This window comes from Balaenoptera borealis, assembly GCF_965194805.1.
Source record: "Balaenoptera borealis genome assembly, chromosome: 2".
Classification (NCBI taxonomy): Eukaryota; Metazoa; Chordata; class Mammalia; order Artiodactyla; family Balaenopteridae; genus Balaenoptera; species Balaenoptera borealis.
The window spans coordinates 156,377,249-156,405,173 of NC_138867.1; positions in this window are offsets into that span (position 1 = coordinate 156,377,249).

Sequence of the window (27,925 nt, forward strand, 5' to 3'; positions counted from 1 at the left end):
ACCATCTTACCTGACCCTCGGTGGGTGTCCAGTGGGGGTGAGCCCTCCCCCACCTTTTTTTCTCAAATTTCCTTCACCTTCGTCTCTTGGAAAGGGAGCTCCCCAGTCACCTCCCCTCCACTCTCATGGAGGTCTGCTTTGTAAATTCAAAGCAGGTTTCTGCTGCATTTTGAGCCCTGTCTGCTTTTCACAAATTTCACCTGGCTAAAAATAGTCATGTGCATAATCTCTTGATTCAAGTCTTCAGCCGAGGGGGGAGGTCTGTGCCCTGATCCTGGGCAGCCGTCCTTCTCTGTGCTTGACAACCCCATCTGCCTGTCAGTTGGGGTGCAGAATTTGTCGAGTTCGCATCTCCAGGGCTCAATGTTCAGCTGGGTTTAATCGCAGCCCTCTTTGGAGAGGGCCAGTGTGCAGATTAGAAACAGGAGAAGGGCTGGGTCAGGCAGCAGCAAGTGAGAATTCACCCATCGTCTGCTGCTTCATACCTGCCTCCCTTCCCCAGACCTGCAGAAACAATGTCACCTCTCCTATTTGAACACCTAAGAGGAGTCCTTTCTTTTTTTCTCTATCTGTCCATCCACATAGCCATCCATCTGTCCATCCATCCATCTAAACCTCCAACCTCAGAGCCAGTTTCCCAGGGAAACTGACCTAAGACAAACTCTCTCTTAATATGCAAATAAACTCTTGCCAAGAACTGTAAAGGGTCTGAGACGTTACCTACTTGTAAGCTGACCTGCACGGCTCACAGATGCTGGCAGAAGACATAAGACTCCTGGGTCAGAGACAAAAGACATTATTTTCTATAGCACAGCAGACAGCATGAATTTCACTGACGTGGGGGGATGTGGAGGGCCAGGGGGATGCCGCCCATGCAGTGGGTTTGTGTCACAGCTGAGAGCCCCAAGTTGAGGGAATTGGATCCTTACAATGGGCAGAAACCTTGCCTGACTTTTGCCCTGGAGGAAGACATTTTCTTTGTCATACTGGATAGTAGACAGACTTGCTCACTGCTCTGGAGGGAGACATCACCGATCTTCCAGGGTTGAAAAGGTAATCAGAGAGAGCCTCGGCTCCCAAGATATGAAGAAAAGTGAGAGACCCGTAGAGAGTTGTCTCCCATCAGCTGTCAGTTTTTTAACCTTAACTAACTATCTGAGCTTTCTTACTGATTGTTTTTGCACATAAAATGAACAGCATTCACAACTGTCATATGAGTTATTGCAGGCTTTTATGCTTGTAATGACACATCACCCTTTAACTGACCGGTAAGACATAAAACCTCCAAGGCAATTTTCACTCGGAGTTACATTTGGAATCGTTGCCTATGTTCAGAAACAAACGTTTAGATATTAACATTGGTGTGTCTTCTGTGTATTACTGATGTTGTTACGATGATTGGACATGATGGGAAACCTACACTATTACACGACCATTTATCACACACAGTTTAGGGATGCCAAAAATGACAGCGAAGTTGGCATTTGGCTATTGGCTTTCCAAAGCAGAGACCAAGGCTGAAGCCAAATAGCATATTTGGGCTGAATTCTGAGGCCGAAGTTGAATGTTGAGGCATCTCAAATTATAACACAGAGTGCTATTATAATACCACTCCATTCATTCAGAATAAACTGGCGTGGGGAATCAGGGATGGGACAGAGGGCTGTAGGAGTAGATGAGTGGGGGTCACAACACAAAATCTCCAGTGTCCATGGGTATGCTTCCTGGCAGAGATAAAATCTAAGGTTGGGCTCTGCAGGGTGAGTGGGAGCTAGCTAGGTGGGGCTGGGGAAAGAGCAATTCAGCAAAGGACCAGCATGTGCTGAGGCTCAGAGTGAGAGAGAAAGTGAGTGCCTGGAGTGTTCTGGAAACCAAAAGAAGCTCAGAGTGGCTGGAGCATGAAAAGCAAGTGGTGTGCGGGTGTGTGTGTGTGTGTGTGTGTGTGTGTACTGGGGGGTAAAAAGGGGGTCGGGGCTCAAGATCAGGGTGAATTGTGCAGACTTGCAAGATCTTAGGCTCCACCCTGAACAAGGTGAGGGCCTTGGCAGGGCTTCAGGTAGGGCTGGTAGTCAAGGTTGTGCTTTAGAAGGATCCCCCTGGACAGGAATTGTGGAGAATGGATCAGAGGGGACTGGCTGGAAGCAGGACGACCAGGGAGCAGGCTGATGGCTTCCAGAGGAAGGAGCAGAGCAAACCTCCCGGCCCGTGCCTGGGAGGAGCTGGGTGGAGGTAAAGAGAGAGCTCCCCCGAGCCCCCCGAACCCTCTTCTCTCAACTGAGGATTGAGCAACACAAGTCTTTTCTCACTCTCACCTCCTCTGATAGGAGAGGTAATGATTCCAGATCCCCATTTCCCTGCCTGCCCATCAGCCCTGCCTCAGGTTCCTTCTAGATCTTTCCATCACTGGTATTTCTGGGTTAGGCTACCTGAACTGGTGGGCCAGAGTTGGAATAAGAGTGACGCTAAATGTAAAGATCCCCAGGTGATTCTACGCACAGCTAGGATGAAGATGCATTGAGCTAGTCAATATCCTGGAAGACTTTTACTAATTTCCTGATTGTGAAATCCAACCTAGTGTACTTGTCATATTGTGACTAAGTTAATATCCAAATATGTTTTAACTCAGAAAGACTCAGAAAATAAACTTTGGTTTTGTAGAAAAAAAGAAGAGTGATGCCAAATTATGTGAATCCTTGCTATGCACCAGGCACTGGGTTCAACATGCATGGTCTCATCTTGATTCCATTGAGCCGTGGTCACAGTGCCTGGCTAAGCAAGACAAGGTCAAGGTTAAGTGACTTGAGCAAGGTCACTCAGCTTGCAAAGGGCAGAACCTGGGTTCAGCCCAGAGGGTCTAATTCCAATATCCAGATGCTGAACCACTATGGTGAACCGCCACCCCAAATGGGAAGCATTCTAAGCAGAGTGGTGTTCAATACAGTGAAAGACAGGATGGACTCTGGCCCAGCAAAGTAGCTGTTGGCTGCAAACAGTCCTCTCTACTGGGAGTCCCAGCTGAATGTTAGCTCAGCGCGGAGGCAGGCACCAGTGAGGACTTCCGAGCCCTTAGCTGTGCACCAAGCATAGGGGTGGCCCGGAGGAGGCGTCATTCTGGCTTTCCTGCTCAAAGCCTGGGGCAGAGACTGGCTAACTGTGCCCCAAATCTGTTTCCTCTTATTCCCTGGGCTCACAGCTGCATTACATTTCCTCACTCCCTTGCAGCTAAGTGAGGCCGTGAAGAGATTCAATTCATGGAGTGTGGGTGGGGGTGATGGTGCCACTGCCCTAAAGCCCCCTGCAGGATCCTTTGTGTCTCTCTCTTCTTCCATTTCCTGGCCATTTGCAGACGATCCAGAAGACTCTGAAGCCCTAGGAGATGCTGGAGCCACAAGATGGAAAATCCTGGGTCCCTGAGTGACCCTGTGAAGCAGAGCCACTAACCTCTCCCCATCACGGGACTTGATATGAGTGAGAAATAAGTTTGTCTTTGGTTGAACCACAGGGCATGTGGGGATTTTTAAAAACTTATTATTATTATTTTAAAATTTATTTTATTATTTTTTATTGAAGTACAGTTGCTGTACAATATTATATAAATTACGGGTGTACCAAATGAACTTATCTATGAAAGAGAAACAGACTCATAGACATAGAGAACAGACTTGCAGTTGCCAAGGGGAGGGAAGGATTTGGAGTTTGGGATTAGCAGATGCAAACTTTTATGTATATGTGGAACTGAATCACTTTGCTGTACACCAAATACTAATACAACATTGTAAATCAACTATACTTCAATAAAATAAAATTTTAAAGGAAAAAAAAATTACGGGTGTACAATATAGCGATCCACCATTTTTTAAAGGTTATACTCCATTTATAGTTATTGTAAAATATTGGCTATATTCCCTGTGTTGTATCAATACAATATATCCTTGTAGCTTATTTTATATCAAATAGTTTGTACCTCTTATTGGTACAAACTTGTTTGTACCCCCTACCCCTTTATTGCCCCTCCCCCTACTTCTTCTTCTTCTTCTTACTATTATTACTGTGGTATCTAGTGTCACTTACCTTGACTACTGCAGCCCACCTGGTCCAGCCTAGACTTCAATACTCTAGTCCTCAGCCCACAAGCAATGCTTGCTGAAGCCACGGAAGCTGCCTCCCTCACTCCTCTCTTTCTCCACTCTGAGCTGCGCCGTGATTGCCGAGGCATCCCTGCTGTAGTCCTGGGATGGGTAGCTGTCATTTTCCTTGGGTTTAATGCCATTTGGTCCCATCTCTTGGGTGGTGCAATGGAAAGAACCTTTGGCTCAAACCTGGGTTTGGATCTCTGCTCTGTCATTTATAGTCAGGCGTTTACCATGTGCCAGGTACTGTTCTACGTGCTTTAGATGTACTAAGTCCCTGCAGCCTGGAGGTAGGTACCAATGCCATTCCCACCAAGGTCACAGAGCCGTAAATGATGGAACATGGGTACCCTGTCAGCCTGGCTCCTGAGCTCAGCATGGTAACCACTACTTCCCCTCCTTGCTCACTTCCCGCGCATAGCCCAGCTTCCGTGTCACTTGGTAAATGGATCAGAACAGTATTTCCAAGCGTGAAATGTGCTGCCTCTGGAACCCAGAGTCTTACCAGGCACGTGTGCTCCCTTCTTCATGGTGGGAGCTGTGAGATACAATAAGTTGCTCTTTAGTTTCAAGGGAGTTGACTCAGCATGCCCCAGAATACTGGATCCCTAAAAAGGTCACTCATGTGGTGGGTCCCTGAATCTTCATACAGTTTCTCTCCTGCTCTCTGTAAAGCAGTTTTGTTTGTTGGTTTGTTTGTTTTCCGTGCCGCATGGCTTGTGGGATCTTAATTCCATGACCAGGGATTGAACCCGCGCCCTCAGTAGTGAAAGCACGGCATCCTGACCACTGGACCGCCAGGGAATTTCCCTGTAAAGCAGGTTTCTTACCAAGGTCTCCAATATACCCGCCACTTCTTGTTTGCCTGATCTGATTAACACCCCAATAGCTTTCCAATATCGTGGTCTGACACTTGGCAACAGCCATCTGCTACCAGGGTTGTTGTAATGACTGCTTTCTCCAACTTCTTAAAAAAAGAGTGAAAGTTTATAGAGTTGCACCCCTGCTGCATCGTCAGGGAGTCCTCTGAGGGGGTGAGGAGAGCAGGTCTGGGCAGAGGGAGAAATGGAGCGGAAACCAAGGCCTTCCCAATCCCATGGCGATCTCTGGGGCTGGGATGGCGCTTCCAGGTGGTTGGAATGGAGGAGAGGGGGCCAGTCTTTGGATGGGGGCTGCCCGTTGGGAAGGGTGTAGCCTCGGGTGAAGCAGCTCACTTTGGCTGAGGGCAGTTCCTAGAGAGGGACTCAGCTTTGTGCCATCATCAGATGGCACTGTGGGCGGCTGGGGAATGAGTGTCTTGGGCCTGAAGGGGCAATCTCCACGGTGCATCACAGATTCCTCTACACCTCCTCAACCTTCCATGCTTCTCAGGGTCCCTGCTGTCCACATCAGTGACTTCAATTTCTTAGTATATTGGCTTCCTCCCTCATATTTCTACATATATATGTATGTATATATATGAAGTTTTCTAGAAGAATACACAAAAAACTGTTAATACTGGTTGGAAATTAGGTCGCTGGGAAATTTGGGTGTGAAGGTAGCTGACTTCTCTTGTATACATTCTTAGTTTTGTACCACATGCATTCATTTTTCTGTAGTACACACATTTGTGAAATAAATTCATAAAAATCCTGGGAAAATGAAGTGCAACAAAACATATCATGTCATTTCCCAGGCAGATCACAAAATCATCATTAATCACATTTTCCCTAGTCATCAAAGTGTTAAATGACCATTTTAGTATCCTTTCAACATTTTACAAAGGGAATCGCATATGCTTTTCTTTCAAAAGTCTTTGCTCTAAAGCACTGGATTCTGTACTTTGCTGGCAGTACCTCGTTTAGTATCTTACTTTGTCCACACAGCCCCTTGAGGTAGGTCTTATCATTACCCCAATTTTATAGGTGGAGAAACTGAGGCCCAGAGAGGTTAAACGATGGTGGAGCTTGCTAACGAAATGCCCCTTTCTTTGACACCCACAGTCCCCTCCAGAGGAAAGACAGGGATTCTCGAAGAAAATTTGCTAATAGGAAACTGAGGTACGGACGGGGAGAATGACCTAAGGGGAAATCAGGGCACTGCTGGGTCTTGAACCAGAGCTTCTGACTCCCAGATGGGGTGTGTGTGTCCCTCAGTGTTGCGGGCTTTGAGCAGGCTCAGGAGGCCTTGAAAGGAGAGACATGGTGGGCTGGGAGGCCAGTGGCCCCGGAGTCAGGAGGTCATCACCCTGCCCTGCCCTGCCCTCAGTTGCTCACCCCAACCCAGGGGTCAGGGGGGAAGGGACTTTATGGCCGAGGGGATTTATGGCAGAGACAACAGTTTGTTCTCTGAGCTGCACCAGCCTGAGCCACCCAGGGAGCAGTTTTACACATATCCCTGCAGCCCCCAAATGGGGTTTCCAGCTGGAGCTCTGGGGCCCACCCCTTGGCCGCAGCCTGAGATGGCCCCATTTCCCATCTGTGCAGGAGCCCTATGGGGTCCGTCTGCTCCTGTGAACCCTCCATGAACCCCAGAGAAAGAGGGAACGGCTTGGAGGCCCCCCTGGTAGGGGCCAAACTCCTCCCAGGAGCTCAGAGCAGGGGGAGGTCAGGACCCCAGCCAGGGCAGAAACAAGTCTTCTGGGATCCCCTTGCTGTTCCCCTATAGAAGTCTGTTTATGGCCCTGAGGCCCCTCAGTTCAAATAGGATTGTCACCTACTCATTCCTTCCAACTCAAGCCTCTACCCTCAGTTCTCTGTTCCTTATTCTCCAGCTGATCACATCTCCCCATCTGCTCAGTGTCTCCCCTCAGAGGTTCCCCAGGAACTGCCAACCCATTGTGGCCAAACTTGAACTGTCCGCTGCCTTCCCTTCCTCTCCCATCTCCTTGTTCTCACCTGTGGTACTCCACTTATCTCAGCTCTAAACCACAAACGTAGGATTCTCCTTGACGCGGACATCTTTCAGTCGCCAAGTCTTGCCAAGACTGCTTTCAATATCTCCCAAATCTACAAACCTCAGAATTCCGTCTTCCTCGGGGGACCTCAATGTATTTTCCTCATAAGGCCTTCAACTGATTGGATGTGGCCCACCCACATTATGGAAGGTAATCTGCTTTACTCAAAGTCTACCGATTTAAATGTTAATCTCATTAAAAAATATCTTCACAGCAACATCTTGACTACAGTTTGAACAAATATCTGGGTACCATGGCCTAGCTAACCTGGCACATGAAATTAGCCATCACAGCATGTATGTGTTTTTGTATATGTGGAAAGTGGGTGGCTGGATGGTTGAGTTGATCAAGGAATGAAGAGTGGATGATTGGACATGTCGGTGAATAGTATGTGGTTGGTTATCTGTTTGGATGTGAGGATGAATGAAAGAATGGATGGATGGGTGGATGAATCATGGAATGATTGGTTGAACAAATAGATAGAGGGACAGATAGATAGGTGGATGTGTGTATGAATGGGTAATTAATTGATGTGTGGGTGGGTCAATAAGTCGTTGAATGGTTGGTTGGGTAGTTGGACGTTGTCTAGTGAATCTGTGGTTGGATGCATATATACATGCACTGATGGATGGCTGTGTGAATGCATGTATGAGTGGATGCTAGAATTAGTGGATAATCGAATGGTTAAGTGCATAGATTAGATACAAGTATAAATGGATGGAAGGGTGGATAAATGAGTGGATGGTATGTGAATAGATATATTGGGTAGTGGATTTCTTTGGGAAAATGCTAAATTGGGAAAATCTAAAGATAACAAGACCTTTATTATGGAAGAAAGAGTTGGTAGAAGGAAAGCAACATTATCACGAACCACTTGCGTGATTTATACAAGTTCCTTCATTTCTCTGAGACTCTGTTTCTTTATCTAAAAAACAGGGAAATAGAATTCTATCTACCTGGCAGGGTGCTGTGAAGCTCAAGTGAGATATGTATGCAAGTGTCTGGCACAGTGCCCTGAATATTGTTAAGCTTTCAAAGATGTCAGTTTAATGCATTCCTCTGCCTCTCCCCCTTTTTCTCTCTTACTCTTGGGTGGTAGGTTATGATTTACAGAGCAGAGTCATACTGAGGTCTCTTCTGGATCCTCCCACCCCAGCTTCAATATACACACATCACTGACATTGCTGATACGACCCCCTGAGCCCCACACTGAGGCATAGAATAACCCTCAACCTCCCGTCCCGAAAGAGACACCACTGGCTGAGCTTCTTGCTGCAGCTGGAATGATTTTTTTGTCCTCCATGGACCAAAGACAACATCTGGGCCTGGCTACTGCTTCTCCTTGAATCTTCTCATGATACTTCAAAATGATGAGAAACACATTTCATCCCCTTGCAGAGGCAATGCTTTCTTTCTTTTTTTTTTTTTAAATTATTTAATTATTTATTTATTTTTGGCTGTGTTGGGTCTTCGTTTCTGTGTGAGGGCTTTCTTTGGTTGTGGCGAGTGGGGGCCGCTCTTCATCGCGGTCGCGGGCCTCTCACTGTCGCGGCCTCTCTTGTTGCGGAGCACAGGCTCCAGACGCGCAGGCTCAGTAGTTGTGGCTCACGGGCCTAGTTGCTCCGCGGCATGTGGGATCTTCCCGGACCGGGGCACGAACCCGTGTCCCCTGCATTGGCAGGCGGATTCCCAACCACTGCGCCACGAGGGAAGCCCCAACGCTTTCTTCAAGAGAGATGAGAGACATGTACAAGGGCACACAAACACCCACACACCCATACCCACACACACACACACACACACACACACACACACACACACACACACACCAAGTTTCTATCAGAGGCCTCGGTGGGAAGAATTTTATGATATAGCTTAGGAGTCTGAGAAACCTGGGTTTGAATCCTGGCACTGCCATTTTTGGAGCTGTATGATTTTGGATACGTCACTTTCCTTTACTGAGACTCAGTACCATTATCTGTAAAATGGGAATAATATTGCCCAAGGCCTTTGTGGGGAAGCAGTGAAATAATTATGGCCAAATTGTCTGGCGCATAGTAGACACTAAATAAATACCATTCTCATCCTCATTGGGAAAAGTCTGGCTGGGAAAGAAAGACCTAAGGTATGCCAATTTGGGTTACATCTATGTGTTTGGAGCCCAGCGGAGTCATTGGTAGGGTAAGGATGGTGAATGTATGGATTGATTCATTCATTCACTGACATTTCTTATATTTAAAATCAATTTAACTGAGGAATAATTTATGTACTGTAAACTGCATCTATTTAAAGTGAACAATTTGATGAGTTTCGACAGGTATATGCACCAGTGAAACCACCACCACAATCAAGATACAGAACAATTTCATCACTCCTTTTGCAGTCCATCCCTCCTTCCAACCTCATCCCCAGGCAACTACTGATCTGCTTTCTGCCTTTGTGGATTAATTTGCATTTTCTAGAATTTTATGTAAATGGAATCACACAGTGTGTCCTCTTTTGCATCTGACTCCTTTCACATTGATTAATGATTTGGGGATTCGTCCACGTTGTTGCATGTATCAGTAATCAATTCCTTTAAATTGCTGACTTGTATTCCATAATATACCACCTTTTATTTGTCATTAACATAATTCTTTATTAATTTATTCACTCATTATTCAAATGCTTCTTTATTTGTTTATTATTTACTACTTTGTCCATTCATCCATTCATCCATTCCGCAAACATGTACCGTGTGCCTGCTCCATGCCAGGTACTGCTCTGGCATAGCACCAGAGCATATAGCATGTGTGTATGTTAAAGGAATATATTATATATATTTATAATTATATTAAATATAATACGTATTTATTAGAGGACCTGGAGCTAAAGCAGTATATAAAGTAGAGGGCCTGCCCTGAAAGAAGATTATATTTTATGAGATATAAGCAAATAAATATATAAAATAACAGGCTGTGATAAATAATATGAAGAGAAATATAGCAAGTTTTGTGGGTAGGTGTTTATGGAGGTGTATGCTACTTTATGTGAAGTGGTTGGAGAAGGTGCTTCGGAGGCAGCTCTGTAGATATTTGGGGGATAAATAGACAGAGTTAGAAGTGCAGAGATCTTGATGTAGGTGTATATCTGTGATATTAAAGAGAAGCAAGTCTGAAGGAGGTCTGGACTGAAGACAGGGGTGGTCTGAGGGCAGGAGGGGAACCAGGGAGAGTGGGTCCAGAAGCTAAGTGTAAAGCAGGTGTCAAGAAGGAGGGAGGAGGGCTTCCCTGGTGGCACAGTGGTTAGGAATCCTCCTGCCAATGCAGGGGACACGGGTTTGAGCCCTGGTCCGGGAAGATCCCCCATGCCACGGAGCAACTAACTCCGTGCGCCACAACTACTGAGCCTGCTCTCTACAGCCCGTGAGCCACAACAAGAGAAGCCACCGCAGTGAGAAGCCCGTGTACCGCAACGAAAGATAGCCCCCGCTCGCCGCAACTAGAGAAAACCTGCGTGCAGCAATGAAGACCCAGCGCAAACGAAATAAATAAATAAATAAAATTTTTATAAAAAGAAGGAGGGAGGGGATCACCTGAGCCTAATGTTGTTGGGGTATTGTGGTGGAGGAGGAGGGGGAGGGGAGGGGGAGGGGAGGGGGAGGGGAGGGGGAGGGGAGAGGGAGGGCTTCACATTGCCTACTGGAGAACTTTAGTGTTATAGAAATGCAGTAGTCGTGGAAGGTAGGGATGATGGAAGTAGGGTCAGGAGAAAGGGAGGCAAGGAGGTGCAAAGTGAACACAGACTCTTGAGGCATTCTACTGTAAGGGGAGAAGAGAAGTAGGGTGATCACTGATGGGGGGTGTGGGAGCCAAGGAGTTTATTTTATTTTATTTTTTTTGGCTGCGTTGGGTCTTTGTTGATGTGTGCAGGCTTTCTCTAGTTGCGGTGAGTGGGGGCTACTCGTCGTTGCGGAGCACAGGCTCTAGGCGCGCGGGCTTCAGCAGTTGTGGCTTGCGGGTTCTAGAGCACAGGCTCTGTAGTTGTGGCGCACAGGCTTAGTTGCTCCGCGGCATGTGGGATCTTCCCAGACCAGGGATCGAACCTGTGTCCCCTGCACTGGCAGGCGGATTCTTAACCACTGAACCACCAGGGAAGCCCGGAGTTTATTATTTTTAAGCTAGGGACCATCTGACATATTTTTATGCTAATGGATGGACTCAGCATTTGCTGAAGGCTCTTTCTTTCCAGGCCTGGTGCTATTTACCCCGTTCTTTTTTCTCATTTTTTTTCTAGAATTTTGTCCCTCCCTTCAGCTTTAAATAACTGCTTTCTATAGAGGAGGAGGGTGTCTGAGTGGATCCCGAGGGCCAGAGAGTGGGCCAAGGAGGAGGAGGAGATGGGCAGAGGGGAGAAATCCTAGCCTGACAGGATGGCGTTCCTCTCCTTCACCTCAGAAGGGCCAGCTGGCACCGGGGAGAAGGCAGGCCCGAGGCCCCCCAGTTCCTGCCTGAATGGGGAAAAGCATCACCTCAGCCCTGCTGAGGGAGGCCTGGGGACAGGGAGTGGGCTGAGGTAGAAAGCGTGCCCCTCGGCAGTGACTCAGCCTGGCTCTGGGGATGAGGTGAGCCCAGCACCTGCTCTGAAGTCACCTCCCTGGCCTGCAGGCCCCAGGCCAGCCCCTCCTCATGTCCATTTCCGACAGCCTGCAGGCCTTGGGGACTGGGAGGGTCCAGACAAGCAGCCAGGAGGGGTTCCCTGCCTTTGGACAGGATCCCACTTGGAACAACTTCTTTCTTTCCTTTGGAGGCTGCTTGGGAGGGTGGGTGTGGAGTCTACAGACATGGGCGTGAATCTGGTTCCAGGATATTCTGAGGGAAGACCAAGGTGACCAACCTGTCCCAGTTTAGCCAGGTCTTTCCCACATTTAGCATTGAGAGTGTCGCTCATTGTGAAACCCTTCAGCTCCAGGCAAACCACCCTAGAAATAAGCAGTGGATGTGGCTGAAACTCAAGGGCAAGAACTGACTCATCCAGCCCACGAGAGCCAGTATGATAGAGTGGGTAAGAGTCCAGGCAGCAATCCTGGCTTCGCCACTTACTAGCTGTGAGACCTGGGTAAGTAGCTTAACTTCTCTGTACCTCAGTGTATCCATCTGTAGAATGGGGATAATCATAGCTCCTATCTCTTAGTGTTGTTGTGAAAATTATACATAAAACATTTAAAACTGCCTGGCTAATAATAAATACTCAATAGATGTTAGTGTTTAGGTATTATTTGTAACCTTAGTGTCCAAAGTAGGCAGTCAGCAAATGTTTGTTTGTTGATTGGTCTACCTATCTATTGATCAATTGATCTATCTTCTATGTATTTACTGAATTTGTGAATGAATGGGGTTACTTTGGTAAGAGTGTATACAAGGCGCTTGGGGTAGCCAGAGGAAAGGGAGACTGATTCTATTTAGTGGGGATCAGAGGCAGCTTCACAGAGAGGGTAGTACTCAGGCTGGGTGTTACAGGTTTGGTAGGAGTTTTCTAGATAGACAAGGGTGAGGGAAAGGTACCTCAGCAGAGAAGCCTGTGCAAAGGCATAGAGGTGTAAGAGCAAAGGAGCAAATTTCTTCACCCCAGGCACTAGCTGTTTTTAGACACAGCACAGCAACTCTGTTGTCAAAGCAACCAAATCTTGCAGGGGTTGGTTTTCCTCAGAAATTTTCCTACACCCATGATCACAAATGCTCCTAGCCCTGCCCAGTCTATGTTCATCAATCTGTACCCCATCATTCAGCTCAGCGCCTAGTACATAGTACATGCTCAGTAAATATTTGTTGCTCATCGGCTGTGTACCTGCTGCTGTGTTAAGGGCCTTATGTGTATTCTTTTCATTTCATCTTTACTTTGCCTATCTCCCATTTGAAAGACGAGAAAACTGAGGTATGAAATAAACACCTTACTTGAGCAAGGTCCAAGAGCTGGTAAGTGAAATGCTGGCATTCAAAACCGAGGAATGTCTGCCTCCAGATTAAACTTTAACCACTCCCTTACATATTTCTTTAGAAATGGCAAATGGTATCTCTGGCTACAGTTCTAAGAACAGGAGGAGGTTGGTTGAACTCTAGGATCTCTGCATTTACTCTGGTGGGGAGGTACCTCTGTTCAACTCAACTCAATAAACAAGGGTACCTCCCTGCTATACAAGGGAGGGGCTTCAGACTGAGGAGATCAGGCAGGTGAACTATATAGCCGGGTTGCTTGGGTTCCCATCCTGGCTCCACGCTTCGTGGCGGTGTGATCCTGGGCACGTCACTGCTCCGCTGTGGCCTCAGTTTCTGTTCCTCTAAAATGGGGAATTGAATGAGTTAGCTCACATAAGGCACTTGGAGCAGCGCCGGGCACATGGCGAAAGCTGAATGTGTGCTAGCAACCTTTATCATTACAGAGTCCCAGGTCCTGTGCGGCCATCAGACAGTGGGGACACAGAATGGAGTAATGTGTGACCCTGCCCTGGAGGAGCTCAGGGGGCAGCGGGAGAGGACAGCAGCAATAGCTCAGAGGAGTGGGCTGGGAGGCAGGCCCACCTTTAGGAGTCATTGGCAGGTGGATTTTATTTAATTTACAGGAGTGGGAGGCAATGCTCGGAGCAGGAGGGCAGAGTGGGGAGAAAAGTTGTGAAGACTAAGCTTGGGGCACTCAATACAGGCAGAGAAGTCAGCACCCCAAATAGGATGACCAACCACCCCTTGGTCCCGGGCAAACTGAGACATCTGGTCACCCTAGCCTCAAGGGAGATCGAAGGAGCAGCCAGAGGTAGGAGAAAACCAGGACAGCAAGGAAGAGATGGGTAACCACTATTGCTGCCAGGAGGCCAAGACATGAAGCCCCTGGATTTGGTGACGCAGCCATCACTGGGGGACTGGACGAGAGCAGCCTCTGGGAATGTGGGGTTGAAGGTTTGATTGAAGTGGGTTGAGAGTGAAAGTGTGGTGGGGAGGTGAGAGTGTAGACAACTTCTGAAAAATTTGGTTGAGAAAAGGGAATGAAGTTCAGGGCATTTTTCCTCCTTTTTTTCTTAGGATGGAAGAGATAGGAACATTTAAAAATGATGACAAAGGCGACCCAGCAGAGAAGGAGAAAATGGAGATTCAGGACTGAGTACATTGATGGGAGTCAGACCGACAGGGGAGATGGGATGGGGCAGCCCAGCTGGGGGGCTGGCCTTGGGTGGCCATTTGGCCACCATCTCCATGGTGAGAGGAGAGAAGGAGTGCAGGGGACAGCAGGGATTTGGCTGGGGGAGACGCAGGAACTCACATCTGAAGGCCTCTGTCTTCTTATGAAGATCAAGACACGCTCAGCTCTTGAGGGAAAGTGGATGGAGCTTGGGCAAGGGTGAGGGTGAAGGAGGAACGGCGACCAGAGGGCTGAAGAGTGGGAAGGAGCAATGAAATAGCCATCGTGGAGGGAGGGAAGGCAAGCTGGCTGGAGCGGAGGGGTGAGCCTGCCGGCCGAGGGGTCACCCCTTGCAGAGGAGGGACGGTGACTCCAGAGACCATCTGCCTGGCTGGGTGAGTTTCTTCAGCTGAGCTCAAGGCAGGAGCAGAGGAATTGGGGGGTGCGGTGTGTGGCATCCCGGCTCATGCTTCAGCCAGGTCAGGGTGACGGAGGCAGAGAGGGCTGGAAGGCGAGAGAATGTAGTGATGGCACTGACAGGCCATGGGATCTGGCTGGAGGAGAGGTACAGGAACTCAGGTAGGTGGGGAGTAGAGAGATGCTAGAATCAGTGGGTGCGTGCGAGGACTGTTCCCGGTGGTGGAGGCGGAGAGGGCTCTGGGAAAAGTGAGCCACAAAGACAGAGGGTTGCAGCTGGAGAACGCCATGTTTGAATGCTTGCATTTCTGGTGATGACAATTTATGACAACTGATTTGGAGTGGAGGGGCATTGGTGATGAGGAAATCCAAGGTCGAGGAGGCTGAGGAGTTGGCTGGGACGTCCAAGTGACCCAGGGCAGTGGCCAGAGGCAGGTTGAGAAGGGAGCCCTCAGTGAGGCTGGTGGGCGATAGTAATGGGGGTGAGATGCAGCCCGTCAGCCTGAACCCCAAAGAAGCAGCCTGCTTTGAGAAGAGGGTGGAGAAGCCAAGGTCAGGAAGTAGCCATGGGGAGCAAGGTGGTGCCACCTCCACCTTCTTCCTCTGAGGTGTGACAGGAAACTCAGCCTCCCCTTGGGAGGGCGGGGTGGGGGGCACGTCCTCAAGGAAGGGACAGCTCTGATGGGGCGAGGGAACAGAGGATCTGAGAAGAGGAGAAGGCTGTATGTGTGATGGAGTGTGCTGTTCATGAAGCTGGAGTTCTGGAATGCACCCTGAGAAGGTTCTGGAAGGAGGAGAGGTGGGAGTCTGGGCCAGGGGAAAGACTGCGCGAGGTGTATGGGGATGAGGATTTGAGGGGATGGGCCATCCTTCAGGCATGTGAGGCTTTGCTCTCAGTCCCTCCGGTGCCTTGGAGAAGGGTGGACACCTGGGCCCAGTGGGATTCAGCTGAGGCCAGGAGGTGTGACCAGAAGCTTCAAGATGGTGGTGGTGGATGGTTAAGTGGTGCTCCAGGGGGAGTTGGATGGGCTGTCGCGCCTCCTCCTGGAGAGCGGGCCTGAGTCCCAGGGCTGGGCCCCCTGGGGCTGGTCCCAGCTGGCTCTGGGAGGGTGCCCCCCCCCCCTCATCATCTGACCCCTGGGTCAGGGGCCTGTCTCCTCGGGAGCTGGGAGTTTGTGGCTGGCCTGAGCCAGCTGCCTGGAGGGAAGGAGGCCCCTGCAATGACCGGCTCTTTTACACCCCAAGGAAAAACAAGGCCCATCTGCAAAAACCCGGAGGTGTGAGGTGAGGGCTTGGCAAACGGAGGCTGTGAGGGAGGAGCCTCCGGGTCAGTCTTCCCGCTGAGACGGTGTGGGAAGGCCAGCCAGCCTCCAGCCTGAGATCTGGCCCCCCTCCCTCCGTGGGGCCTCCCGGGGCCTCCGGAGAGCAGCGTGGAGCCGGGAAAGCCTCGGAAGCACCTGGAGGAGCAGGAAGCTCAGGGACGCGGTGTAGCTCCGAGGGCTGCCTGAGAACGGGCACCGTACGGGGAGTCAGGAGACCGTGGCCACGCACGCCCCCAGACTCCTGAGTGCCCTGGGGCGAGCGGTCCCCACTGGAGGCCTCAGTTTCCCCGGCTACCCAGCTTCGGGTGTCCATGGCCTGGGGCGCTCCCTCTGGCTGGTGAGGGTGTTTAGACCCTCCCAATACTGGGCGGAAGGGCCCAGGCAGAGGCCCTGAGTGCCTGCCCGCTCTGGGCACCCGGAGCGGCTCGAGTTCCATTCCTGAATATCAATGAGCAGGCCCAGGAATGTCTGCCACACAGCTGGCTGCTGAGGGCGGGCCGGGTGGGAAGGGAGGAAATGGCCCGCCGGGCCCTCCCAGACCCACCTGCCCCGGCAACGGCAGGCAGGGCAACCTGGGGCGGGACGGAGCCTTTCGAGGCCCCAGTCACACCTTTAAGTCTCAAACAAATTCCAGAATTATGCTTTCCCACTCTGGGAAGAGGCAGAACTAGGATTCCACCCCGGGCCTCTTCAGCTCCAAACCCGTGATATTTGCACTCTGTTGCCATAGGGGATGGGAAGCTGCAAATTTGGACAGCTCAGAGGCTGCTGAGCTGAGAGCTGCATTTGTTCATTTCTTCATTCTGCAAGGATGTATGTGCCAGGCTGGTGTTGGGTGCCGAGGAGACAGCTGTGAGCAGCCCTGGGAGGTTTTAGGGACCAGAGAGAAAAGAATAATCTGATGTGAAACAATGCCATTTAATCATCCCCGGCCCCTAGCGGATCATCTGAAAAAATCTGGTTAAGGCTGCATTTCTCTGCAGTTCAGAGGACTCCTCCAAATTAGCAAGAGCATTTGTAAATGAATCACATCTCAAGACTGACCCCCTGCAACTTCAGGAGAAATAAAGCCTTCGGAGAATCAGGACATCAGGGACGGGGCTCCCAAATGTGCCAGGTCCTGGGACTGGTGCGGGGAGGAGGGGTAGCAAGATTGTTGCACAAGGTTTCTGCAGCAGCGAGCTCACAGCCAGGGAAGGAACCCCACAGCCAGGCTGTCGTGGAGCAGAGAGCTGGGATAGAGAGATGGGAGGGGCCAGGTAGGAGAAAAGGCTCAGAGGTAGGGACACTGGAGCCCGGCATTGTAGGAGGAGCAAGAATTCCTCAAGGGCTGAAAGGGAAGGGCATTTTGGGTGGAAGGGATGGCATTTCTGAAGGCCTTGCAGGGTGCTATAGCATTGCTGGAATGCCGGCAGGGTACCTGAGGCTGGAACGTGGGCTTAAACTCAAAGACGAGGTGAGGGTGGGCAAACAAAGTGACACTCTGCTTGACTTGAGGAATATTCCAGCCTTGTCGCCTGCCTAGAAAACCATGCTAGATGTGTCTCCTCATGTTTGGTGAGCTGACTGGGGCTGCCCGTGAAAAAAGACGATGTCTTGAGGCTGACCGGCCTCCCCTTCCATAGACACTAGGGCTGCGTCTAGGTCCCAAACACTGCCATTTGCAAAGAGGGAGCTGTCACAATGTACCCGTGGCAGGGGATACGGGTAACTGCTGGGTCCCGCTAGCTTGGGCACAAAACAGCGTTTGAAGTCCTTCCTATCCAGACAAGCTTAGCCTTAGGACCCAAGACTGAGTGACCTTGACACGTGCCTTCCCCTCTCTGTGCCTCAGGTTCTCTGCAGACTCAGGGGTGCTCTGCAACATCACCACTCCGATGTCTCAAGGACAGGTGGAGTTGGGTGGCCACACAGAAGGTGGCTGGAGAACTAGATTTACTTAGCCGTGGGTGTCATTTCTGATCTCTGGCCCCTCTGGGGGGGTGAGGGGGGCGGAGATTGAGAGCCTCTTGGGCTGGCTGCAATGGTTTCACTGTGGGGCGAGCCCCCAGGGGAGGCCACACAGCTTGAAGCGGGCATCTGGACATCCATGGGGTTTAGACCCTCTCTAGGCCTGGAGTGGGGAGTAGAGGCAGGATGGGGACCTTGGTTCCAGTTATCCAGGGAGACCAAGATGCATATCTTGCTCTGGGATCCATCCATCCATCCATCCATCCATCCATTTGATGACTGAGCACAGACCCATTCTAGCTGTGTGATCAACCATGGACATTAAAGGTACTCAGAAGGATCTCACTCTGGTAGTGAGGCCATTCCATTGAGTACCTGGGGAACTCCCTGCTTCCCTTGTGCACCCAGGGAAGGCACTTCATCCCCACGAGCCTGTTTCCTCCTCTACATAGTGGGCTTTCGTGATCACCACCTGCAGTGCTGTCGTGAGTTTCACAAGATGATGGACGGAGAACACCTGGCATGGCACAGGGGACTCTGTGTGGAGGCTGTCATCGATATTTATCGTGGCGTCATGCCTGAGCCTCCAGCTAACATGGTGGCAGGACCGGCCATGGGGGGTAGAAGAAAGGGGGCCATGGGGTTAGGCTGAGCTGGCCACGTCCTAGCTGTGTGACAGCAGCTCAGCACCTCAGCTTCTCAGAAGCCTCTTCTGTAAATCAGTGATTATCATTCCTACCTTGCAGGGTTGGGAGGAAGAGGAAAGTGATATTAGGGGCAGTCTTGATGTGTTATGTCAGGGGCACATAATGAATGTTAGCCTCCTTCTAATTTCCCCTCTCTGAGGGGCTGGGCTGGGATCATTATGACTCCTGACGGCTGTTGAAGAGAGAATCAGGAGGCATCTCCAGTGGGCCTGGGAGTCCCTGAATTCATCCACATGCCATTTGGAAATCCCTGTGTGACGTTCTCTGGACACAGTGATGGACGAAACAGACCAATTTCCAGCTCTCATGGAGCCCCTAAGCAGGGGGCGGGAGAGGGTTGAAGAATACCAAATACCGAATACTAAATACACAGAGCAGGTTGTGATAAGTGCTCTGAAGGAAAGCTCCAGGGAGATGTGATAGCAGCTCAAGCGGCTGCCTGAGGTGGAGAAGTCAGGGAAAGCCTCTCGGAGGGAGTGGCCTTTGAGTGGCAACTAGAAAGGCAAGAAGGAACCAGCTGTTTGAAAGTTGGGTGAAGAGGGTTCAGCAAGTGCAAAAGCTCTAGGGTTACAAAGATTCTGGAGGCTTGAGAAAGCAAAGGAGTTCACGCTTGCGGGGAGGGGTGGAGGGTTCATATATGATGGGAAGAATGTAAGATACTCAGTTGAAAAGTCTGCTCCTGGCCAGATCAGACAGGCAGAATAATTTGTGGAGATGGTGATGACTTATATTTCCCAACTGAGGAAACTGAGGACTCAGAAAGGTTAACCCACCTGCCCAAAGTCAAGTTAGCAAGAGATGGAGCCCAGGTGGCTCTCCAGCGTCAAACTCTGTTGAGAGGCAAGGGGCAAAGCTCTCACCCGCTCTGAGGTCCCCCCGCCCTCTCGAGGGGTGAGGGCAGGAGGGGCCCAGCCTAGGAGAGAGAACATCGTGTCTGTGGGAGAGAGTCAGAAGAGGCAGCAGCCTAAACACACGACAGACCCCGGCCAGCCCCGGCTGCCAGCACAACTGCTTGTGTGCCGGCCAAGGAGCCAGATGCCGCTTCTGGAAAAAATATCTTCCTGGCTTGGCCTGCCATGCAAGGGGAGGAGGGGGCTGCTGAGTGTGGGCCGGCGGCCGCTTAGCACCCCAGAACGGCACTGCTGTGCCTTTGAAGCCAGGGCAGGAACAGGGAAGGGAGGGGGCGGGGAGGATGCAAGCAAAATATTTTCGCTAAAAATATTCTGGTCCAGGAGAAGATCTTTTTTCTTTTTTTCCCCTACTCTTGCTGGAAAACCAAAGTCTTATTAAAACAACACCAGAATATTTCATGTTGATATCAATTAGGCGAAGGAGAAGGAATCTTGAATTTTCCTCCCTGCCAGTTTCATATAAAAGGAATATTCTCCCAGAGGCCAAATGATGAAGGTTTTCAGTTTTTTTCCTTTGCTGCAAAAAATTCCTGTAATGTGGATGGAAAGTTCCTCATGTCTGAGAGCTTCCTGAGAAGTTGGGGCTCTGGATCCCAAGGCCAAATTCTCCCATTAAGTCAGGTGGGACAGGACAGGTGGCTGGCCCGTAAGAGGGCCCTCTGAACCTGTCAGGGAGGGATGCAGCCAGGCCTGCTCTGCACGGAGGCAGACCTGTGTACTCTACAAGGCCCCGGCCAGCTGGACCACAGAGCGAATGGAGATGGGAAGTTACAGAGCACGTGGCCTCTGCTTCTGGCACCTCTCATCTAAGCTTCACAGGCAGCACCGAGACAGGGAGTCCACTCTGAGGTGCCAGACCTGGCCTGGCCCCTCTCCTTGGTTTAGGCCTTTCATAACCATGAGGGCAGCACCATTTCTACACACCCATTAGGTGCCAGGCACTTTAATATACATATCGATATACTATCTCCTTTAGTCCTCACAATGAACCCAAGAGAGCAGGGATTATATTATCCCCAATGTCCCTGAGAAAACTGGGGCTTGGAGTCACATAGCTATTAAGCTGCAGTGACAAAATTTGAACGCAGGTCCTTCTAACCCTAAAGTCTGTGCTCTGTCCTCTGTCGCAACCTGTCTCTTGTTGATCCATTGGCTCCCATCCCATTGACATCCCAAAATTTGGTCTCCCGTTGAGTGTTTGGTAAGTAAGTGAGGCTTTCCTGTGTTTGGTATTATCTCCGTCCTCCAACTCCAAATCTGAAGTCCAGGAAGCAGCCCTTCAGCAATATTTTCTCCTATTCTCAGCTCTCTGAGTTGCCTTTATGCATTAATTTATTCATTAATTTATTCCTTTATTCAACCATCCATTTATCCATCTATCTATCTATTCATCCATCCACCTTCCATCTATCCATCTTCCACCTATCTATCCATCCATCCACAACCCACTTTTCCATCTATCCACCCACCTTCTATCCATCCATCTGTCCATCTATCCATCCATCCATCCATCCATCCTTCTACCCACATATTCATCTACCCATCCATCCTGTGTTTGCCAAGTGCCAGGCACCAGAGAGATGAAATGATTAGAACAGAGCTCCTGCTCAAGTCCCATTCAGATTTATCAAATATCGGAGATGGAATGCAGCTTTAGAAAGTATCTAATCCTATCTCCTCTGTAATTCAGGTGGGAGGGAGTATCTTTATTTTATAGATGAGGAAACTGCAGTCCAGGGAAAGCAATGAGACTTGCTAGGAAGTTGTGCTTTGCAGTAGAAGGATTGAGATCCTTGAAGTCAAAACAGATCTGAGTTCTAGTCCTTGTTCTTTGGTCTACTAGTTGGCTGCTTTTGTGCAAGTCACTGAAACTCTGAGTGCAGGAGAGAGCAGTAAACAAGGTCAGGGAGGGCTCCAGGCCATGGAAGGCTTTGTAGGCCATTGTTAAGAACTCTGGCATCTACTCTGAGCAAGAGGGCATCATTGCAGGGTTTTGACCAGAGGGTCAAAACAATTGAGAGACACAATTGATTTCAGTTTTAGAAGGATCGCTGTGGCTCTTGTGTAGAGAACAGCCTGTCAAGATGTAAGTGTAGGAACAGGGTGATGATCAGCTAGGAAGCTATTGCAATAATCCAGGCAAGAAATGAAGGATGGCACTGTGGCTTTATGACTGAACAGCTGGAAGGATGGAGTTGCCACCACCTGAGAGGAGAAAGTCTGTGGGTGGAGCCTTTTGGGGTGGGAAGATTAAGAGTTCAGGCTTGGACATGTTGAGTCTGAGATGTGCACTAGATATCTAAGTGGTGATGTTGAGTAGGCAGTTAGGTATGCAGTCTGGGGTCAGGAGCAGGTCTGGGTGGATATATATATCTGAGAATCACTGGTGTATGAATGGAGTTTAAAGCCTTGAGACTGGAAAGATCACAAAGTGAGTGAGTGTAGACAGAGAAGGGAAAAGGACCAAGGACTTAGCCTCGGGCCCTGCATTACTAAGAGATCTTATTAACATACAGTGACCCTGCAGGGTACAGATGGGAAGAAAACATGGTCATAGGCCTCACAGAGTGTGCATTCTGAAGAGGGCACAGACACAGAAGGAACCTGCAAGTCCATAGGCTTGGTTTAGGAGAGGGTCAGCCCAAGGGCTGTGGGAGCCTAGAGGTGGCACCTCATCCAGCCCAGGGGACACCCACAAACCTGGCCTGTTCCAGTTACACTCTGACCGGTGTTGCCTGTTCTGGGCCTGAGTGACTACTAGCACCTCCTGAACCTATTTTGTTCCACAGAAGGGGGAAAGAGGAGGTGTATGGGGCCTAAACCCAAAGTTTGGAAGCACATGAATTCTTTCCATAGCCCTAGCAGAAAAGTACTAACATCCCCATTTTATTTTATTTTTAAATTTTTTTCTATTTTATTATTTATTAGTTTTATACACCCCTTCACAAATTTTGGTTAGCGTTGTTCTCCACCTCTTTAAATGCTACCCTTTCCTATCGTCCCTCATGTGTCAAGAAAACAGAACAAGAAAAACAAACTTTTGCATTCAGTTCAGTGACCATTTATGTAACTGACCTCATGTGCAAGGGGACGTGATAAATTAGAAGCCCTGGCTTTTATGTGAAAAAATGACTTTATTTAATCCTGGCTAAGCTTAATATACAGGCAAAGTACCAGTGTGTAAGTTTTGGGTCAGAATGTGACAAGAGCTAGATTGGTCTAACATCCCCATTTTAAAGATGAGAAAACTGAGGCTCAGAAAGGGGAAGCCATGGGCCCCAGGCCTGACTTTAAAGATCATGCACTTCACACAGGAAGAGAGATAAAGGGGTACACATGGATGCTGAGGAAGGGGGCTCAGAATCTCCACATTATGATCTGGGTCTCTCTCCTGAGAGGGTGCTCCCAGGCCTGCTAGAGTCAGAACTCAGGTGCTTTCAGGGGCCAGGCAGGGGACATCGATGAGGAATGCGGGCTGAGGTGGGGGCGCGGTGAACACAAGCCTGGGCTGAGGGGCAGCCGCTCCTCAGCCCAGTTACTTGTGCTCCTGAGGAAAGGTGGGTCCAGGGTTGCCAGATCTGGTTTCTAACCAGAAGCCGGAAAGCTGGACTTTTATGTGAAATTTCCCACTTTTTAAAGCAGCCTTGGGTCCAAGCAAAACATGTCTGCACGCTGAGTTGACCTCATGGGCCACCAGCTCCAAGCTTTGACCTTTTGGACCCGCGGTTAAAAGAAGGGGTTTAGGACCACACAGGCCTGGGTGCAAAGCTCCAAACCCTCCCTTATTGGCTGTGTGCGATCTTGGGCAAGTGAGTTTACCTCTCCGGGTCTCAGTTTCCTCATCTGTCAATCATCCCTGAGTCTCAGGGCTGCAGAGGATCATGGGAGACACTGTGTGCAGAGTGCCTAGCCCAGTGGCGGCCCCTCACAGATGCTCCATAAATGGTGGTGTGAAGATGGTCTATGTGTGTGTGTTGGAGGTGGGGATGGGTGAGATTTTTACTGCCTGTCCTGGCCTTACTCGGTAGCCCTGAGTGCTGGAGAGCCCGCGTGCCAGATCCTCTGCACACCTGCCCTCTAGGTCTGCTCTTCCCTCCCTGACCCCTCTTTCAGGCACTCCCCATGGGCCACTTACAGCCCTCCCGGGCAGCGGTGGCCTCCAGCTCCGAGCCTTCCTCACCAGCCCAGCTTCCCCCTCCCGCCACCTCTCCGCTGCACAGGAGAGCCGTGGGGACGTCTGGATTCCTGAGGGGATGTTTTCCACATTTCTGGAAACCCACTGCGGTTTGGTTTTCTGTGGTGAAGGCCTTGGCAGGGGCTCAGCCCAGTGGAACGGCTGGTGGCTGGGAGGAGCCCGAATGGAGGAGACATTCATTGAGCGCCCACTGTGTACCAGGCCCCGGGGATTCACAGATGCTTAAAACAGTCCCTGCCCTCCAAGAACCTCATTATCTTGTCATGGATACAGACTCCAAACATGAGAAGTTAAAAATAGATCTTCAGGTCCTTGTCACTCAAGCCAGGAGCCCGCCGCCCCTGGCTCGCTCCTCCTTCTCGCCCCCTCTGCCTCCAGGTTCTGCAGATCCGCCCTCCTCAGTCTTCTGAATCTCTTGGACCTGCCCCCTTCTCTCCATCTCATTGCCAGTTCGGGTCGCCATCCTCCCTCCCCTGGATGAAGGCAACCTCCTCCTCCCGGACTCCCTGCCTCCAGCCAACCCTCCTTCAGTTCTTCTGCCCGGGGCCGGCTGAAAGAGCTTTCTAAAACACAAATCTGCTCCTGTAACTTCCCTACCGAAAGCCCTCGTGACCTCACGATGGAGTCCAAACTCTCCACGTTGGCTCATACGCCTTTTGGGCTCTGCCTCTGCCACCCTCAACAACCTCACCTCTTACCACGTTTCTCTCCACCTGTGTGCATCCTCCATGCCAGAAATCTTTAAGTTAACTGTACGCCTTCCGCTTTCTCTCAGCTCTGAGTCTTTGCACACGTGGTTCTCTCTTTCAAGAATACATCTCCACCATTGCACTCACCAAGGGAACTCCTAGTCATTCTTCCGGGCTCAGCTTAAATGTCACTTCCTCCAGGAAGTCTTCCCCACCCACTCCCATCTCCAGGCTGATTAGGTGTATTCGTTCTGTATCTCCAGTGCTTAGTTTACGGTAATCCTAAAGTTAATCCTGATCTTAATACCAAAGCTAATACTAACATTAATACAGACTAATACTAATAGCAATCGCTTCTAAAGCCTTCATATGTGCCAGGCATTGTCCTAAGTGGTCTATACATCTTAGTTCATTTTAGCCTCTCAGATACCCTCTAAAAAGTGGGAACTGCTATTGTCTACTCTTTACAAATGAGACACTGAGGTATGGAGAAGTGGATTAACTTGGCCAAGGTCATGTGAGTAGTAAATGGTGAAGCTGGGATTTGTTATGGTTCACAAGTCAGCCTGTGTTGCAAAGACCTGTTTTCTGGTCTGTCTCCCTCACCAGACTGTAAATTCTAGGACCAAGAGGCCCACTGCTGTCTTGTCTATAGTTATGTCACCAGCATTGTGCCTGGCACACAGTAGGTGCTCAATAAATTCCTGCTGATTGAAGGAAGGCATATTAGACCTGTTGGAGAACTCCAAACCTGCCTGAGGGCAGGGAGTTGGACCAAATGACCCGTTTTGGACTCCTGCTACCTGTGGTCTAGCATTCACCGTGTAGGCTATTTCTTTAAAACTGAAAAAGAGGGGATATACGTATAGCTGATTCACTTTGCTGTACAGTAGAAACTAATACAACATTGTAAAGCAACTATACTGAATAAAAAAAACAAAAAACAAAAAAACAAACCAATTCACCAAGGGGAAGTAAAGTAGAATTCAGTAAAACCCATACACCTTTACATTCGCTATCTTATTATTGATTAATTAAGATAAGGCAGGGCTTCCCTGGTGGTGCAGTGGTTGAGAATCTGCCTGCCAATGCAGGGGACACGGGTTCGATCCCTGGTCCGGGAAGATCCCACATGCCATGGAGCAACTAAGCCCGTGCGCCACAACTACTGAGCCTGTGCCCTAGAGCCTGTGAGCCACAACTACTGAGCCCGCACTCCACAACTACCGAAGCCATGCACCTAGAGCCCGTGCTCCACAACGAGAGAAGCCACTGCAGTGAGAAGCCAGCGCACCGCAACGAAGAGTAGCCCCCGCTCGCTGCAACTAGAGAAAGCCCGCACACAGCAACGAAGACCCAACACAGCCAAAAATAAATAAATTAAAAAAAAAAAAAAAAAGATAAGGCAGGTGAAGCACCTTGCCCAGTGCTGGCAGAGAGGGAGTGCTTAATAGATAAGCAGTAATAAGCAGTGGCTCCTGGCAACAACCCGGGGAGGTAGCATGCTTTTCCCATTTTACAGATGTGGAGACTGAGCCTCCAGGAAGAGATGAAGTGACTTGCAGAGGTACATCCAGCCAGCAAGTGAAGGAATGGACATTTAAATTCCAAAAGTTGGTTCACTTTCCTCCAGAGACAGCAGGCTCTTATCACCAAATTCACAGAGAAATTTTATGTATCATGTTCACATTTCTTTTGAGGTAAGAATATTTTAACCTCCTTTGAGATTTTTTAAAATATCTGCTTTTAAGGTGTCCTTTTCTAGCTTGCCCACTTTTCAACATTTCTAAATTTTATTTCTTTTAAGGCCAGGCCAAGAAAGTATGCTTCTATCTTTTTTTTTTTTGCATTTTTTTTTTTTAATTAAAAAAATTTGGGGGGATTTTTGGCCGCACTGCGCGGCTTGTATGATCTTACTTCCCTGACCAGGGATTGAACACATGCCCCCTGCAGTGGAAGGGTGGAGTCCTAACCACTGGACCACCAGGGAATTCCCGAGATGCTTCTATCTTACTGTTGTATTTCTATAAATATCAAGTTGATGGTGCTTTATATATGTTTCACTAGAAACATATTGATCTTCTTAGTGTATTCTTGCCTTCTTTTTCTTCTGTTTGGGTTTGCTAACATTTGTGCACTACAGGAGTTTGTTAAGCATATTGGCTGAAACCCCACTTCCATCCTAATAAAGTGCGGTGGCAAGACTACTTTCTGGGGAAGAAAGACAAAGTGCATTAGGTGTGTCAGGAGTGTGCTGGGCAACATTGCACTTTATTATTTATGATATAGAAATTGCAGAGTATTTGACATGCACCTTTTTTATTTTTTGTCTGTCAAAAAATATAGCTTACTTTGTTTGTCATCATTAAGTATTAAAGAAATCTTGGATGATGAGAATGAAGAAAACTCATAAATCGCTGGTAGTTCCAATCACCTCCAGCCAATTTTCACATGTTGTGTTATTTCTTTGTTGTCTTTTTTACTCCGTTTAATTTTTATTTTACAAAGTTTGGATTCTAAATATACATGCAGTTTCATTCCTGATTTTTCTTCACTCGATATTATGTGATAAGCATTTATGTGCTTTTGATAGTCTTTATTAATAAGGTCTTTATAAATATCATTGTAAATATTTATAATACTATTTTAAGTGATGTCATCTACTTAATCATCCCAATAGTATTGAAAGTTTAAGTTGTTTCAAAAAAATTTTTTTTAAGGATCGATTTTCTAACATAGATGCTCAGAAATAGAATTACTGGGTCAAAGGTCTTGAATACTCAAAAATTTCTGCTATATATTGTTAATTTCATATATATGTGTGTGTGTGTGTGTATGTGTATATATAAATTCACATTTGCACATCTATGTTTTGAGGATGCCCATATTACCCACCCTCATCAGCATGGGATCTTACATAACTTTTAACCTTTAAAACTGTTGTTAATTTGACAACAGAGAATTGACATCTTCTTGCTTTAATTTGCCTTTGTCTGATTTCCACTGAAGTGGAATTCCTGCTCTTCTTTTTTTTTTTTTTTTAAATAAATTAAATACAATTTTTTTAGCTATTTGTCATTTTGGGTTGAATTTTTTTCAAAATTCTGGGACTTGCCATTTTCCTTTCTTTTCTATTCTTTTACTTTTTTGCATGTAGGTATATTACATTTGCCTTTTCTGCTGTTATTTCCTCGAATGCATTTAAGCACACACTGCCCTTGCCTTCCAGAGGCTGGGTAAAGCTCCCTTCCTCCCCGAGGGTGAATGTCTACACTAATCATTCAAAGTGTATTGGTTTGTGGTTCGAGCGCAGTGACCAAGGCTGGTTATGACCCTTCCCAGAAGCTTCCACAGCTCTCGCCATCTCCCTTACCCTTGGCTTCCCATTTCTGAGTTAGGTGTTTATCTGTGACAAAACCTTCTGACAAATGCCACAGCCCATCAGAGTCATTACTTCACAAAAGGTTCTTTTGAACCTCTAAATTAGGGATTTTCCTTCAATGTTGACCTTTCTGTTTTT